Source organism: Sceloporus occidentalis, unplaced genomic scaffold, assembly GCF_023333645.1.
Source record: "Sceloporus occidentalis isolate IW3139 unplaced genomic scaffold, rSceOcc1.0.p SCAF_45, whole genome shotgun sequence".
Taxonomy (NCBI): domain Eukaryota; kingdom Metazoa; phylum Chordata; class Lepidosauria; order Squamata; family Phrynosomatidae; genus Sceloporus; species Sceloporus occidentalis.
In genome coordinates this window covers 3,357,007-3,374,260 of record NW_028317025.1, presented here as the reverse complement: position 1 = coordinate 3,374,260, position 17,254 = coordinate 3,357,007, and positions in this window count along the sequence as shown.

Here is a 17,254-nt window from a genome sequence, read left to right as displayed (position 1 = left end):
CACACATACCAATCCACACATACTAATCCACACATATATACCAATCCACACGTATACCAATCCAGACGTATACCAATCCACACGTATACCAATCCACACGTATATACCAATCCACACGTATATACCAATCCACACGTATATACCAATCCACACATATATACCAATCCACACATATATACCAATCCACACATATATACACTAATCCACACACATACCAATCCACTCTCACTGAATGCTTTCCTACCTTTCCTCTTTTCTCCTTACAGCTCCTTTTCCTCCTCTTCGTTCTTCTTCAGTTCTTCTGTCTTCTTCCGGGTCAGAGGGCACGGACAGCGGTGAGCGTGGCTTCAGTGCTGTGCGCCGGGATCTGACAACAAACCCCGGCGCACAGCAGCTGTTGCCGCGCGGATCACAAGGGAGCGGTATCGGAGGTCTTTAACAGACCTCCGGCTCCCTTGAGTGATGTTAAGCCGGCTTCAAGGGAGATCCTTGAACCGGCTTAAAATCACTCAAGGGAGCCGGAGGTCTGTTAAAGACCTCCGATACCGCTCCCTTGCGAGCCTGCTCCTCCAGCGGCGGACATTACTGTCCGTCTCTGGAGGGGTGCCGGGTGCCCCCCTGATGAGCGGCACCGGGTGCCGCTCGCCCCCCCCCCCGCCGCTAGGTACGCTGCTGGCGGCAGCGGTACGCTACGGTGGCGGCGGCGCCCCCTGGAGTGTGGCGCCCTGTGCGGTCGCACAGGTCGCACACCCCAAAGGCCGGCCCTGGCTCTTATTATTAGTGCTGCTCACAGAACAGATGTGGTCCCTTAGCGTGCATAGCATGCAGCCACATATATCCAGCAGCCAACCGCACGTATGTCATTTACCATGTGCTGGCCTTGGAATTTTCAATACCCTGATGACGATTGGCATGGACGCCCCAAAACTAACAGAACAGAAGAGGCTCTTATCGTGCCGTTAAGGGGAACATGGAAGAGAAATGGGTTAATGGCAAACACCAGACTGGAGGCTCACTCGCTGCTCTCCCCACATGGCCCAGAGCAACTACACCTTAACCCCAAGTCTGTTCACCCCACACTGCCACCAACAAGTTCTATTCAAGGTTTTAGCAATACTTAAGGAGGCTTCGGTAACCCCTGAACTGCTCACACTATAAATAAAAACAAAAAAAAACAATTTTGTTAAAAGATAGCACTTTCAAATTATAAGAAATAGTAATGTGATAACTCTGTCTATAGAAGCTAGGAGTTCAAATTTAGGGAACAAAGACAGAACTGATTAATTTATATTTAATTTGACAAAAATAGTCACAGTGCTTTACAAAAATAATGGTAAAAGTCATACAAAAATAAATACAAAACAGTATAAAAATAAACAGGGCTAAAACACAGAAAACTTACATTAAACAAAAGTAAAATAATCCATGGGAATTTCTGGATGTTATGGTCCCTTGTCAAAATATAAAGAAATTCTAAATTTTAATCCCAAATTCGTATTCTTATAGAACCCTTGTCACATTTTCTTTGTGAGCCTGCCCATTTGGTGTCACGTGGGAATGGGAGTGTGTAGTAGAGGACTGCATTGGGAGGCGGGTCCCGCCAAATAACTTGCGGGCGGTCTGGCTGGTGCTGCGGGCGGTCAGGCACTGTACCTGCTGGTCCCGGTAATCCTGCGCAGTCCCGCAAGCCTGTCTTCTTGCTGCTCCCTTAGGCTAGGTTTCCACTTGGGTTTTTGTCCTGCATTATTTTCTTGATGAAAAACGCCAAGAAAACTGCCACTGCATTTTCCTGCGTTTTGGCGTTTTTTTCTGGAGTTTCTTCTGGCGTTTTAGCCTTTCTGTGGAAATTGCTTTTTTGACCTTAGGCAGTTTTTCCAGCCTTTACACGTTGGAATTTTCACCCAGTTAAAAGGGATTAGGATAAATGGCAAGTATCTGCCCCCTCCTGATGTAATTTCCTTGGTAGAGTTCTACTTAAACACGTCCCGGCGGACCCTTTTGTCTCTTTTCTGTGGTTTGTAAGGCATGCTTTATTCCGAATGTCTGCTCCTCTAGGAAGATTGGCCCCAAATGATGGTGCAAATTGTTTGCTGTTGCTTTTGGCACGCAGGATCCAGTTGGGTATGTTTGTTTGTAATGGCATGTTTGTTCCAAATGGTGTAAAATTCAATATGAACTTTGTTTTGTGTGAAACTGTTTGTTTCCAGCCTATTTCTCGTAGGACACACAGATACTGGGTCCATCCTCTGCATTATAACTGTGGAAAAAAACGCCAAGGCAAAACCCACATGGCTTTTTCATGGCGTTTTTTCTCTCCCATAGACTTCTATTGGAGAAAAACGCCAAGATTTCCTTGCAAAAAACGCCAGTGTCAACACGCTGCGATTTTGAAAAAATCACACAGAGCCCAAAAAAGGGCCCAAACAAGCAGAAAAACGCCAGAGGACTGAAAAAATGCCAAACAGAAAAACGCCAAGTGGATATGGCATTGTGCGGTTTCCTATTGAAGAACAGCTAACATCTGGCCGCTGTGTGGCTGAATTGGCGTTATTATGAATAGGTAAGTGGAAACCTAGCCTTACAGTGTCTCCGCTCGTGCTCCGCCCAGGAACAAAACGGAGTCACGTGATGTGACTTCTCTTACGGTGACTCCGCCTTGTTCCTGGGCGGAGCAAGAGAAGAGACACTGTGAGGGAGCAGCGAGAAGGCAGCCTTGCGGGACTGCTTGGGAACTCTGCAGTTCAGGTTGGCGTAATTGGCCACAAATGTGGCGGGAGCGGGTGGGATTGGCCACAAATGGCACCCACATTGCGGGAGTGGGAAAAAAATCAGCGGGAGTGGGTGGGAGCGGGATTAAAAAAGCCGTCCCGCTATAAAACCTGGCAGCAAACTCCTGCCTGATATTATAAAATAGTACGTTAAGTCTGGAGTGACCGTGCCCACCATTTTATTACAAGCGTACAGGCACCAAACCCACTCTACCTAACTGATAGCTAGGTGACCTATTCTTATTTCTCAGGCCCTCTCCTCCTGCCAGGACATCTCCTCCTTAGATGCTGTTCCTGCCCCACTGATTTTATGATAGGGTTTGGCCAGGAATTAAGATAAGATTTATGTTAAGATGCCCTGTTAACCCTTTTGCATGACAACAATGTATAAATATTTGCCCCAAACAGAAGCATAATCTCTGAATTTAGATCCTGCTCTGGATGACCCAATTCCGGGACCAACACAATTCCCAAGATAAATTAAGTGTACAAGTTACTGCAGTTGCCCACAACACAGTAACAAGTTTTTACAATTGACATAAGATGGCGTGAGATCTGTAGCCAGGGCAACCAGGATCGCAAGGGCCTTGCTGCTTATCTGTGGGAGGGTCTTTTATACTAAACAGGGTAAGCGGACCCCAGCAGAGTCACGTGAATTTACGTCACATGACTCTGCTCCATTTCGGCTTCCTCTGTGCAGTACAATAGAAGTTGCTCGCACAGAATGTGAACAAGGCAGAACAAGGCAGCGGCCCCTGCGGAAGTCTGCAAGGGTTACCTAGCGTGCTGCAGTGCAGGTAAGGGGGTGGGGGAGGGTGTATGAATGAGTATGCATGATTGAGGGAATGAATCTGTGAATGAATGAGTATATGAATCAGTGTGTGTGTGTGATAGCATGGATGCGTAAGTGGGGGGGCATGGCACAGAGTGGCTGTAAGTGATGTGCCAACCCCATACTGCTGGCAGCATCAATATACAGGGGGGCAGCTAGCCAGGTTTCAGCATATACTGGCTGACTTGGCATGATAGGAGTGTGATTGCTAACAGAAATCACAGTGCTATCATGACCAGGTTCCAGCATTTACTGGTTGACTGGGCAAGTCAGCCAGTACATGCTGGAACCTGGGTATGCCTGATCATGATAAGAGTGTGATTGCTGTTAACAATATATATATATATAATGTTTTGATTGAAATTTTGTCCAATTTCGGTGTGTTAACCACACTTTTATTAAAAGAAACACCAAAATTGGACAAAAAAATACAATAACGATATTAATTTATATATGATTGCAATCACAATCCTATCATTGACAGGCAACCAGTACATGCTGGAATCTGGGTATGCCTGAGACTGCTGTTAATAATATATATATATTGTTACCTCTCTGGTGGCTCTGATGCTTCCACGAGCAGGGGAGCCGAGACGCAGCCCGCGCGTTCAGCCCCCTGCTTCTTCCGTTCGTGGGAGACGTGGTGAGGTCCGTTCTGCCTCTAGATGCGCGCCCCCGCGAGGATCGAGGGATCTAGACGGGGCGCGCGAACGGCTATCTCATGATTATTCATGCCGCGTCTTAAAGCGACATTTATCCTTTTTCCTCCTCCCCCTAATTAGGTGGGTAGGAGGATCTAAGAGTAAGAGGGATATTTAAACCCTCAGTTTGCAGTTCTCCCTTACCTGTGATAGTGCCTAGTTGCCTTCACTAGCGCTTTATGCCTCATTTAATTTATTGGTTATCTGAATTCTGCTTGTTCCTGACTACCCGTTGTTTGCCGCCTGCCCTGACCCTTGCTCGTGACCCCGACTATCCTTTTGCCTGATTCCTGAATTTAACTTCGTGTTCCTGTATTATTTGGGGACCCTGGTTACTGGTTCTGCTGCTTGTCGTCTGAAGTCTCCGCTGCTCTGTCTTGCAGAGCTTCTCACTACCGCTGCAGCGAGGATCCACTTCCTGACCAACTGTTAGTGACATATATTTATATATATATATATGTATATAAACATTGTTGTTCATTTTTTCTGTGCAATTTTGGTGTGTTACTTAGTTTTATTAAAAGTGTGGTTAATTTTAAAGGTGTGTGGGGGGGGTCATTTTCGGTTTCGGCTAAGTGAACCCTGATTTTTCTGTTTTGGGCCAGAATTTTCATTTCGGTGCATCCCGAGAATAAATAAAACTATTTCATTTTTACTTATCCTGAATCTGTAGATAAAACGTTCTAGTCTCAGAAATCAGTGAGAGTAAAAGTAAAGGTTTTGTGTCATTTACTTCATTTCAATCTGCATATCTATAAAAGGCTGGTCTCCCCGCTGCAACAGTTAAATGTCCGTACCAGCGACCAACAAAGTCGCTGGTAAGGACATTTAACTGATAGAGCAGGAACACCACTGGTCTCCCTGACGGACAAGTTGCTGCATTAGGAGTTTAAATGTCCGTATGAGCGACTCTATTGGTCACCAGCAGGGGGCTCGTCTGCCATCAACCATCAACAGATGCAGCGCGATGGACGCAGACAACCCCCGCTACTAGCCACACCTCCTTCCGGCTGCAGCGTAAGTTGTCTACACGCTTCCCCGGCTACACACCGGGGACTCAGAAGCACCGGTAAGTGGGGCGGGGGGCAGGAGGATCCAGGTCCCTTGCAGCTGCGGGGGATCTGGATGTTAGTCGTCTCATAGTCAGACCTATTTGAGGTCTGATTATAAGACGACCCCGATTATAAGACGCGGGGTATTTTTCAGAGCATTTGCTCTAAAAAAACCTCGTCTTATAATCGAGCATATAGGGTATATGTTGGTACATATGGTGGCCAGTACTTGGCCGGGGGAATAATCAGACTAGGAGGGCTCTCCCTTAGCATTTGAGAAATGCATAGACAAGGCATAAGTCTGCACATTTTTGGCCCCTGGCAGGTATGAGACCACATAATTAAAGCGGGATAGAAATATCAGCAGCCTGGGTGACTGACATGGGGCTGCCAGGGTGCCCCAGAGGCCGCACGCCCGCTCTCCCTACCCCGCAGGACTAGAGACAGTAGAGGCCCGGTCATCCCCAAGCCGATCCGCAAATGGTGGACGTTACACAGAGAGAATGTGGATCCAGTGCCAGGTGCTGCGGGGCATGCATTGAGGGCAGGTTTCCCCATTTGTTGTGCTTTTTGTGCATTTGGCCAGGTTTGTTCCTCCACTTTGGTTGATCTAATTCTAGATTTGGATAGCTCATGTGTGGTATGGAGGGATTTACTGAACCCTAGGACACCAGAGAGCTGGCGTAGGAAGATTGGGAGTGTGGCCATCATGCACAAGGAACTGGAGGGAGATAACAATAATGGAATGCAGGAGGATAGTGTTCACCTATCTGCCATCGGGTTAGATATTTTCATCATGGGTTTGCAGGCAGGTATCATGAAGGCGCCAGCCTTGGGGAGGGTGCATCCCGTGACCAGTTGAGCTGGCTGAGGGCTGTGGTGGTGGAAGAGTTCCCCTTTGGCCAGTGTTGAATGATTGATATGTTGGAAGCTGCTCTTAAATGGGCTCGGTCAGACAGGTCCTCCTGGCATTTTATGGCACCGATGGACCATAACTTGGTTTTGCCACATGGAAACCACCTGCTGGGCTCAAAAGGCCAGGTTGTTTAGGTCTGTTATTGTTGTATGCGTTAGTGTGGCATGGAAAGTTGATAAAGCTGTGGCCGAAGCCCTAAACAACAATAATTATTGTCTTCATCTGAGGTGGGTGGTTTAGTGTGTGGCTGAATTGTCTGAATGAGGGAGAGGATAAATTATTATGTGAATGAATTATGTGAATGAAAGTTTGAATCAGTGACTGTAAAAGTTTTTGTGTGTATCATAGATGTATAATTAATTTGTGGAAAGGCAAAGATGGCACAAGCAGGGTGCTTGAGCCTTGGGGACCAAGATGGCACAGGCAGGGTGTTTATGGGACAAAGATGGCATGGGATGGACTGTTTGGGGATAAAGATGGCAAGTCTTATGTGTGTTATCTGGGTGCTGGTCAGGTTCTATGTGGGCAGTGTGAATGGCATGGCTGGCTTTGGGGTGTACAACCTGTGATCTATGCCTGTAATTTAGAGGTTTTTATCTATACCTTTATTGCTGAGTTCTGCTGTTTCCATGTGTTTTTTGATCTATACCATCAGTGCTGAGTTTACATGTGATTTCCAGTTGATCTATACCTGCAATGCTATGTCTCCATACATTATTATTGTATACCTGCAAATACAGGATTTGTTTGTCTGATTATATGCCTTCAGTGCTGAGTTCACATGTGAATTTCAATTGATCTATACATGCAAAGCTGGGTTTGTATGTCAATGTGTTGATCTATCCCTGCTATGCGATTTCCATGCATTATTTATTTATGTAGTTATGTAGGTTTGTATGTCTTATTCAGTTGATCTGTACATGCAAGTGCTGTTTTATGTGTTGTTTATTTGATCTATAGCTATTTTGTGGTGCAGGAGCGGAGGAAGTGATTGCATACTAGGGAGCGTGGAGCTGGGCCCAAGGAAATGCTTGCGTAGGGTCGAATTTTTTTCAATATAAAATGTGTTGGCAGCAGGGTCTAATATTTATATATATTGACAGCATGGGCTAATATTAAAGAAACTGCCACTGTTATTTTGAAGTCATATTTCAATCATAGTCTTTACATAGTCTTTATAAGTACATATTATGTAGTTAAAAATGCATGTCTATATACACATATATACACATCTGTGTGTGTGATCTCATGGGCTTCATAGTGTGTCCCTGTAACAATAAAATTAGGAAAATTAGTTTTGACCACCAATACTTAAAGGGTTGAAAGGATACCTGTTTAATGGAAAAGTGGAGCAAATCTCTATAGAAAGTGTATAAATGAAAACAATGAAGAAAATGAATTCCAGAACAAATCAGAAGACTACTTGAAAACAATTGAAGGCACTAACCACTTTTACTTCCAAAAAGGTATTTATAAAAAATTAATTTGATTGGTAAGTGGTATCACTAATTTGAAGCGTGTCGCACATGGTGCATGCACTGTGTACCTCAGATGCAGCATTATTTTACTCCATTATTCAAAGCTGTGTTTCTCTTACAAACAAGAGGGTTGGCCTTCCTGTTAAAATGCATGCATATGTCAGTCATGCTTAAAATGACTGACTTAAACATGTAACGATAGTGGACCTGCAATGGCGATAACAAAATATTATTTTTTGTTATTAGTCATATTGTGTGCATTGCCATGGAAATGTCATAATGTCAGAGGTCCTCATGCTAATGGATTTTTATTTTTAATGCTTGTGTGACAGCTGCACTGTCATTATATATGAATTTTCTGTTTCAGAGTTTTCACTTATTAACATGAATGTGTCATGGTTATGTTCTAATTTCCACTTCTCTGGTTGCTTTAAATGTATTAAAATTGAACACCAATTAGGTACTCATTTAGCTGCTTTCAGTATAGTCAGTCTGAGTTATTTTCATTAGTGAGGCACAGAGACAAGAGTGCTAGTTTGAATTGGAATAATGACTATAATCTATAGACTAGACATCTTTAGCTAAAGATGTACAGTAAACTGGACTGGGTACTTGTTTTGTAAAGAAAGGTCAGTTGATCATTAAGAATCAGTTTAGAAAACATGCATTAACCCCTTTAAGACCATATACATACAGGGTATAATGTAAAAATGGTTTCTCATATATCATTGTGCAGCTAAACTTGGGGGTTACTGCTGAACGTTAAATATTTTTTTAAGACAAGAAATACAAAGCAAAAAATGGAATCTATGTGTGAAAAATACAAAAGGATTTGTGGTAAAACATGTACAAAAAAGTGAACAGAAGAAAAATCTAAATCAAATCAATATTTGGTGCAATACTGAGCATCATTGGAGAAGAACTAAGACAATTTGTTATGTATCAATTTTTTTTTTTTTTGTATTTAAAATTTATATTAATATAAAAAACAGGTTGATGCCTGTTTTTCACATATTCAATGTTACAGGAATTCGTAAAACCAGAAAGATGACAGTACAACTTCAGAAAGATGACAGTACAACTTCAGTTAACGGAAAGCTCAACAATATAGTAAAAGCAGTGTACGATTACAATTCCAGACTTGGCACAAATGGTTAGCACATTCGTGGAAACAGCCTGGGGAAAAGGGGTAGCAGAGTGGAGGTTGGGTGAGGGGAAGAGTAGAGGGGGTTGAGGGAGATGGGACTAGTCCTCAGGCTCTAGACTGTCCAAAGGGAGAGTAGTCTCTCAGAAGGCTGTGGATAAGCCTGCGGCAGTCACAGACTGAGACCTGCTCCCTCATTAACACCAGTTGGTCCCTGGCAAACCATAGAGTGTCCTTTACACGGCATATGAGGTGCCAAACATCGTCAATGCTGCCCTCTATGTGTGTTCCTGGAAAAAGTCCATGTACAGAGTGGTAGGATAAGTACCTTCTCTCAATACAGTCTTTGAGTTCCAACTCCAGGGTTCCGAACAAAGCCTGTGCAAACCGGCACTGCCAGAACAAGTGAAAGGCATTTTCCTCCTCCACAATGCCCTTCACTTGTTCTGACAGTGGCCTCTGGAATGCATACATATCCTTAGGGGAGGCCTCCTTGAATGGCCATCCATGCAATGTATACAGTATAGTGTGTCCCTGAATGGCAGAAGAATCTTTCTCTTCCACGGTAAGGTCTCTGAGGCTCCATAATCCAAATTTCTGCGTTACTTTAGCAAGTCTCTCCTCCCAGCTCTTCAGGGCCATGCCGTATCTGCCGAACCAGACTCACAGGATCTTTAGAAAGTCGGTCTTGATGGGAAATCGGAGCGGGTCGGAAGTCAGGTCCCACTGGCCGAACAGCATGGTCTCCAACTTCCCGCAGTTGACCTTTACGCCTGAAGTTCTGCTTTAGTCCTCATACATCTGGACTAGCGCTCCCACCGACTGGTGGTCTGCGCAGAAGATGGTCACGCCATCCATGTAGGGACGGCATTCTTGTCTCTGCCCGGTGTGGTGATCCCTCTGATCTCTGGATTCCGTCTGATGCATTCGGCGAAGAGCTCTATACAACAGTTATATTGTTATGTATCAAATCTGGTTAGCGGTGTGTTAAATTAATATATAACCCCTGCTCACCCTATATTGAAGCATTTTCGATTTGATTGCTTTTTACAGTGAAGGGGAAAGTTACTGTTAAGGGTTTGTAGTATGTATATTGCACAGAGCTTATTTTCTTTTTTCTTGTATTTATGTACAGTTTCTTACGATCGACACCAGATCAACTGCAGGAGATCTAGAAATGTACATTGAAAATGTTGTGCTTGGACAAAGCCTAGCTAATAACTACACAACTTATATAGTCCCGTAACACCCCACCTACTACTTAGCGATACAGTAGCCAACACCTCCTGACTCCAAACTTTTCTGACCTAATCAAAAATTCTAATGAAGGCTTTACACTTGTCTTGTAGCAGAATCTCAGAAGTAGACTCTTACCTGTGGTTGAGAAGAGGGTTATATCCGTTGGACAAATGCTGCCCAGATAATAATAAAATATTAGTGTAAGTGTCGGGGTGTGTATGTTATTGTGAGTGTCAGTGTGCATGTTAGTGTGTGATTGCCAGTGTCTGTGACTCTAAGTGTTTGTGTATATGTTAGTGACTGGCTGCATGTGTGAGTGCCTGAGTGTGTGTTATTGACTGGGTATGTATGTGTTATTGTGAGTGTCAACGTCTGGCTGGGTGTGTCTTAGAGTCTGTGTGTGTGTATCTGTGTTTCTCCGTTTCCCCTCACTCTTATTTTTTGATTCTCTCCTATACCCTTGCATTCCTCCTTTCACGTATCTCTCTGTCACAGTCCACACTGCCTGTCAGGAAATGCAACAATTATTTACAGTCATGTATACCTGCAGCCACTAGTGGCCACCCTTGTCTCTGTGGACCACCTATATCCAATTACATGGGACAGCTGAGTCTTGTTACCTGAGTTAAGCCCTGCCTCTATATACCTGCTCTGGCGTTCAGTCTGGGCCTTTGCATTTGTTTGTCTTGGGTGCTTGATAGTCTGCTAGCAGCAACAGATGCCTTGCCTTTGCAATGTAGTGTGGGCACTGATTGTGTTAAAACAGTAATTTAAGGCAGCAGGCTGCCTACCTTAAGCCTGAACAATTTTATTGCTCTTGTTAAAGGATAAATGCCTGCAACCTGTAGCGTACCTAGCGGGGGGCGGGGGGGGGGGAGACCGGTCCGCCCCGAGTGCCGCTCATCAGGGGGGTGCCACGGGATAGGGTGACCCCATCCCCGGTAGCATCATCACTTTATTTTTTTTTACTCCTCCGTGTAAAAAAAAAAAAAAAAAGTGACGATGCTGCTGGGGATCCGGGACATGTGGTCACCCTAGCCCGTGACAACGCCCCCCTCCCGCTAATTCCGTCGCGGTGCCGACATGTCATGCTGAGTGCCGAAATATGACGTCATATTTCGGCGCTCAGCAGTGAAGCAGCGGCAGAGCAGGAAGACGGAGGCATCATGCTCCCACCGCAGGACTTCTGAATAGTAAGTCCAAAACCTTTAACTACAAAGGGGGTGAGGGTAGATGGGGGTAGATCAGGGGTTCTCAAACTGCGGCCCTCCAGCTGCTGCAGGACTACATCTCCCATACTCCTCAGCCAGCCCCTTAGCTGAAGGAGCATTATGGGAGATGTAGTCCTGCAGCAGCTGGAGGGCCGCAGTTTGAGAACCCCTGGGGTAGATAGTGGGGAGGGAGAGGGGGATAGATAGTGAGGAAGGAGGGAGTAGATAGTGAGGAAGGAGGGAGGGGGGGTAGATAGTGAGGAAGGAGGGAGGGGGGTAGATAGTGGGGAGGGAGGGAGGGGGGGTAGATAGTGAGAAGGGGTAGAAAAGGGGGAAAGGTAGATAGTGAGAATGAGTGAGAATGAATGAATGTGTGGATGAATTGTATGAATGAGGGAGATAATTAATGAGTTTGTGAGAATGCATTCATGAATGTGTAAATTTGTGTGAATGAGAGACAGAGTAAATGATTGTGTGAATTAATTATGTGAATGAAAGTGTGAATTAGTGAGTGACTGTTAAAGTGTGTGTATGATAGATGTATAATTGATGTAGAGCAGGATGTTTGAGCCTTGGGGACCAAGATGACACAGGCAGGGTGTTTAAGGGACAAAGATGGCACAGGCCGGGCTGTTTGGGGACAAAGTTGACTCATGCTGGGCTGTTTGGGGACAAAGATGGTAAATCCTGTGTGTGTAATCTGTGTCCTGGTCAGGTTCTATGCAGGCAGTGTGGACGCTAGAGCTGGCTTTGGGTTGTGCAACCTATCATCTATGCCTGTAGTCTTATCTCGTGCTATGTTTCCATACATTATTATTGTATACCTGCAAATACAGGATTTGTATGTCTGATTCTATGCCTCTAGTGCTGAGTGCAATAATAATAACTATAATAGCTATATATATATATATATATATATATATATATATATATATATTGCTAACAGCAATCACACTCCTATCATGCCAAGTCAGCTAGTACATGCTGGAATCTGGGTATGCCTGGGATCTGGGTACGATAGGAGTGTGATTGCTGTTAACAATTATATATATATTAATATTGTTATTGAATTTTTTTGTCCTATTTTGCTGTGTTACTTACGTTAAATAAAAGTGTGAGATTTTTTTTATGGTGGGGGGTCATATTTTTCTGGATTTTCAATTACGGTGCATCCCTAAGCCAGACAATGAAGTGGTAGGCCTACACCACATCAATGTTTGGCTTAGTATATAGTAGTAGTGATAGGAGTTAAGCTGCACTATTATAGTGTATAGTGATAGGGATTACGCTGTACAATGTTTGCCTCAGTATATAGTGTTAGGTGTTATGCTGTACCCCCATCGATGTCTGCCTAGACACCTAGAACGCTCTAATGCAACAGTTCCTTCACCTCGTTATACTCCATCTGTTACCTCCACCAACGCTCCGGTTCCTGATAACACTGTGGAACCCATGCAGATCGGACTTGCTCGTGGTCCCTTAACATCCGCTGAAAAAGAGAGAAGGAGGAGCGCTAACTTATGCCTCTATTGCGGTGGTCCGGGTCATACTGCTTACACCTGTCCAGTGCTAGCCTCCAGAGGTAAGCCGACCCTGCCTCCATCTCTTTGTATATCTTCTGTGTTCCTAGGAAAGCTGACCACTCACCTGTCTCTCCCTGTTTCATTACAGTGGGGAGGAAAAAGGATTCACCATAATGCTTTCATAGACTCCGGAGCAAGTGAAAGCTTCCTGGATATCTCCCTGGCTCAAGCCTTGCACATCCCTACGCAAACCAAGAAGCAACCATTAACCATTCGCCTCGTGGATGGGAATCCCATTCAATCAGGACCGGTCACCAAAGAAACTAAACCCATCTCCATCACGGTCGGGACCGGACATCAAGAACACCTTTGTTTCAATCTGGTACAATCACCCATGTTCCCTATCATATTGGGACTACCCTGGCTTCGCACCCACAACCCCCACATCAATTGGGCCACAGGTGCGGTGTCCTTTTCATCAGACTTTTGTATGAAATATTGCCGTCCTTCTTTACGCTTGGAATCTGTCCACACCATTTTCTCAGCCGTTTCCAACCCACACCCCGATAACCCAGAAATACCCACTCCATATCGGTCCTTCACAAAAGTATTCGATAAAAAAGAAGCTGAACAACTGCCACCCCACAGGTCATATGACTGCCCCATAGACTTGTTACCTGGTGCAGCAATCCCATTCGGCAGGATATTCCCTTTATCCGAACCAGAACTGAAGGTGTTAAAAGACTATGTGGAGGATAACCTACGCAAGGGGTTTATCAGACACTCTACCTCACCTGCCGGGGCTGGTATCTTTTTCGTGGGAAAAAAAGATGGTGGTGTGAGACCCTGTGTGGACTACCGCGAACTGAACAAAATAACCATCAAAAATAAATATCCGCTTCCTCTGATACCCGAATTAATGGACAGACTTTGTGGGGCGAAAATTTATAGTAAAATTGATTTATTAGGAGCTTATAACCTTGTGCGAATGAGAAAAGGTGATGAGTGGAAGACGGCCTTCCGCACACGTTACGGTCACTTCGAGTACAGAGTCATGCCATTTGGACTCTGTAACGCCCCAGCCACGTTCCAACACTTCCTACATGACATATTCAGAGACTTATTGGATACATGTGTTATCATTTACCTTGACGACATACTCGTGTATTCATCATCCCTTCTGGAACACAGGAAACATATGGCTCAGGTTCTCACACGTTTACAAGAGAACCATCTCTACGCAAAACTGGAGAAATGCACGTTCGAGATGACCAAGATCGAATATCTTGGATTCATCATCACCCCGATCAGATTGAGATGGATCCCAAAAAGATCGAAGCCATTCTACAATGGCCAACACCTACCTCTGTTAAAGCTGTCCAAAGGTTTGTGGGGTTTGCCAACTTTTACAGACGATTCATCAACGGTTTTTCACGGATAATTCAACCCATAACTCAACTGACCAAAAAACAAACACCGTTCCACTGGACTCCGCAAGCTCACCATGCTTTCGAACTCTTAAAACAAAGATTCTTGTATTACCTGATCCGGAGAAAGCTTATTATTTGGAGGTAGATGCCTCCGGGACTGCTGTAGGTGCGGTACTATCCCAAAGACACGGGGAAAAGGAAACACTACACCCCGTCTCCTTCTACTCTAAACGTCTCAGTCCTGCAGAGAGCAACTATTCGGTCGGGGATCGAGAATTACTTGCCATTAAAATGGCCCTGGAGGAGTGGCGCCACTTGCTGGAAGGAGCCCAACACCCTATAACAGTGTTTAGAGATCATCGCAACTTGGAGTACCTCCGTACAGCGCGAAGACTGTGTCCCAGACAGGCTCGGTGGGCACTCTTCTTCACCCGATTCCAGTTGCATATAACCTACCGTCCTGGTACTCGCAATGGGAAAGCAGACGCCTTGTCACGCCTATACGAGGATCGCGAAACGACCAAAAGTGAAGGAGACACCATTCTCTCGTCAGGCCATTTTCTTTCCCTACAGACAACTCTCTTCCAAGACCTGCAAACACATAGCAGCTCTCTTCCCCCTGTGATTAATAATATCCCTCTGCATTCCGAAAAGGGATTCCTGTTCAAGGACAACCAGATCTATGTTCCTCCGCCGGTCAGAGCCGACGTTTTACAGGCAGCTCATGATTATCCTTTGGCCGGTCATGGAGGCGTACTAAAGACCTTTTCTTTGCTTAACAGAACCTTCTGGTGGCCTAAGATGAAGCAAGATGTCCTCACTTATGTTCGTTCCTGTGACACCTGTGCCAGGGCAAAAGATCCAACGACAAGACCCGCTGGCTTGCTACAACCTTTAGCAATACCTACTAGGCCATGGGAAGACATTACAGTGGACTTTATAGTTGACCTACCCTCGTCACACCAACACAACACCATCATGGTTGTAGTTGATCGTCTCACGAAGATGGCCCATTTTGTTCCTGTCCGCCACTTACCTACAGCTGCTGAGACAGCTGATCTGTTTATAACTCACATTTTTCGTCTGCATGGAGTTCCTCGTTCCATTTTATCCGATAGAGGGGTCCAGTTTACTTCCAGATTTTGGTCCGCCTTTTGCCACGGTCTCCAACTCCAACGATTGTTGTCCTCAGCCTACCACCCACAAACCAACGGACAGACCGAAAGGGTTAATCGAGTTCTAGAACAATACCTCCGTTGTTACATATCCCATCACCAAGACAATTGGTATCCTATGTTGCCTTTGGCAGAATTCACCTATAACAATCAAATACACAGTTCCATCAGGATGTCACCATTCAAAGCCAACTATGGCTACGATCCGTTGTTTCATGTTAACTTACCTCGTTCCTCTACCGTTCCACCAGTCACGGATCGCCTCCAACTTCTTCAGCAGGGATTTCTTACCTTACAACGGCATCTTCGGAAGGCGCAACAAGACTACAAACGACACGCAGATAAAAGGAGAAAACCAGCACCAACATACCAAGTGGGTGATAAGGTGTGGCTTTCATCCTCACACATTAAACTCCCAGGTCCCGCAAAGAAACTCAACCCTAAATTTTTAGGTCCTTTTGCCATTACGGCGGTGTATGGTTCGACAGCAGTCCGTCTGGAACTCCCCGCTACTTGGCGCATACACCCTACTTTTCATGTGTCGCACCTCAAACGATGGGTTCCTGATCCCTATCATAGAAGACCACAGACTCCTCCACCCCCAATCACAGTGCAGGGGTCTGAGGAATACGAGGTGGACAGCATCCTGGACTCTCGCATAAGGTACGGAAGGCTGGAATACTTAGTGAGCTGGAAAGGATACAATCCCGAAGAACGTACTTGGGAACCTGCTACACATGTGCACGCCCCCTCCAAGGTGCGCACGTTTCATGTGACACACCCTAGCAAACCATCACCGGAACGCCCCCGGAGGTCGCGAATACGGGGGGGTCCTGTCAGGGTCCTACCTCACTCCCCCGTCGGCAGCACAGGTCTCCCCAGGACTTCGTCCGCGCACCACGCGGCCCCGTTGTACGCGACCGCGAGCCACGCGGTCTACGGTAGGCCGCATCCCCGGACTCCAGTGCGGCGAATGCCGCACGGGAGAAACGTCACACATGGAGTGATGGCGGGGAGGCGTGGCTGGCGCCTCCAATAATGAATGCCCCTGCTGCAACCATCAACTTTGCGTCTGTTAAGGACAGAAGACTCAGAAATTTGATTGATGTCCCTGAGAGAGAGAAGGAAGAAAAAGGAATAAAGTATGTTGTAGAGGAGGTGCTAATTAAAACACTTGGACTGGATCTTACACACATCTACTGCCGGGAAGACCAAGTGAAAGGTACATATGTAGTAACACTACTTGAACATCGGTGCATGTCTGTCAGGACACGGACAAACAGGTCGGGTAGGAACCAGGTGCAGGGGATACTAGGGGTTCTATCTGTACCCCTTGATGCATCCTGATAGGTAGGTAAGTACAGACAGGCATATAACAGATGGAATAGCAGGACTGGAATCAGAATATAAGGGAGCTGTAGCGAGGGCAGGAAGCAAGGCAAGGTCAAAAGGTAATCTGGGTCGTATGCAGGCAGTGGTCGTCTAAGCAGAGGCAAAAGGGCAGTCCTGGTCAGTAGCCGAAGATTAGAAACAGGATACCAGGAATAAACCAGCACCAGGTACAAAGATTTTTATTTTATTATAACTATATGCTACAGTACAATAAATAAATACTTTAAAACAGGTTAAAGGAAATAATGGAACACTTAAAATGATAAAATGAATTAAAACATTTTACATAAAATTAGAATAAATACATAAAACCAGTCTTCAGGGATGTTTCCATATGTCCTGTGCATTAAAGCAGTTCCAAAATATATGTAACACTGTCTCATCTTGGGTACA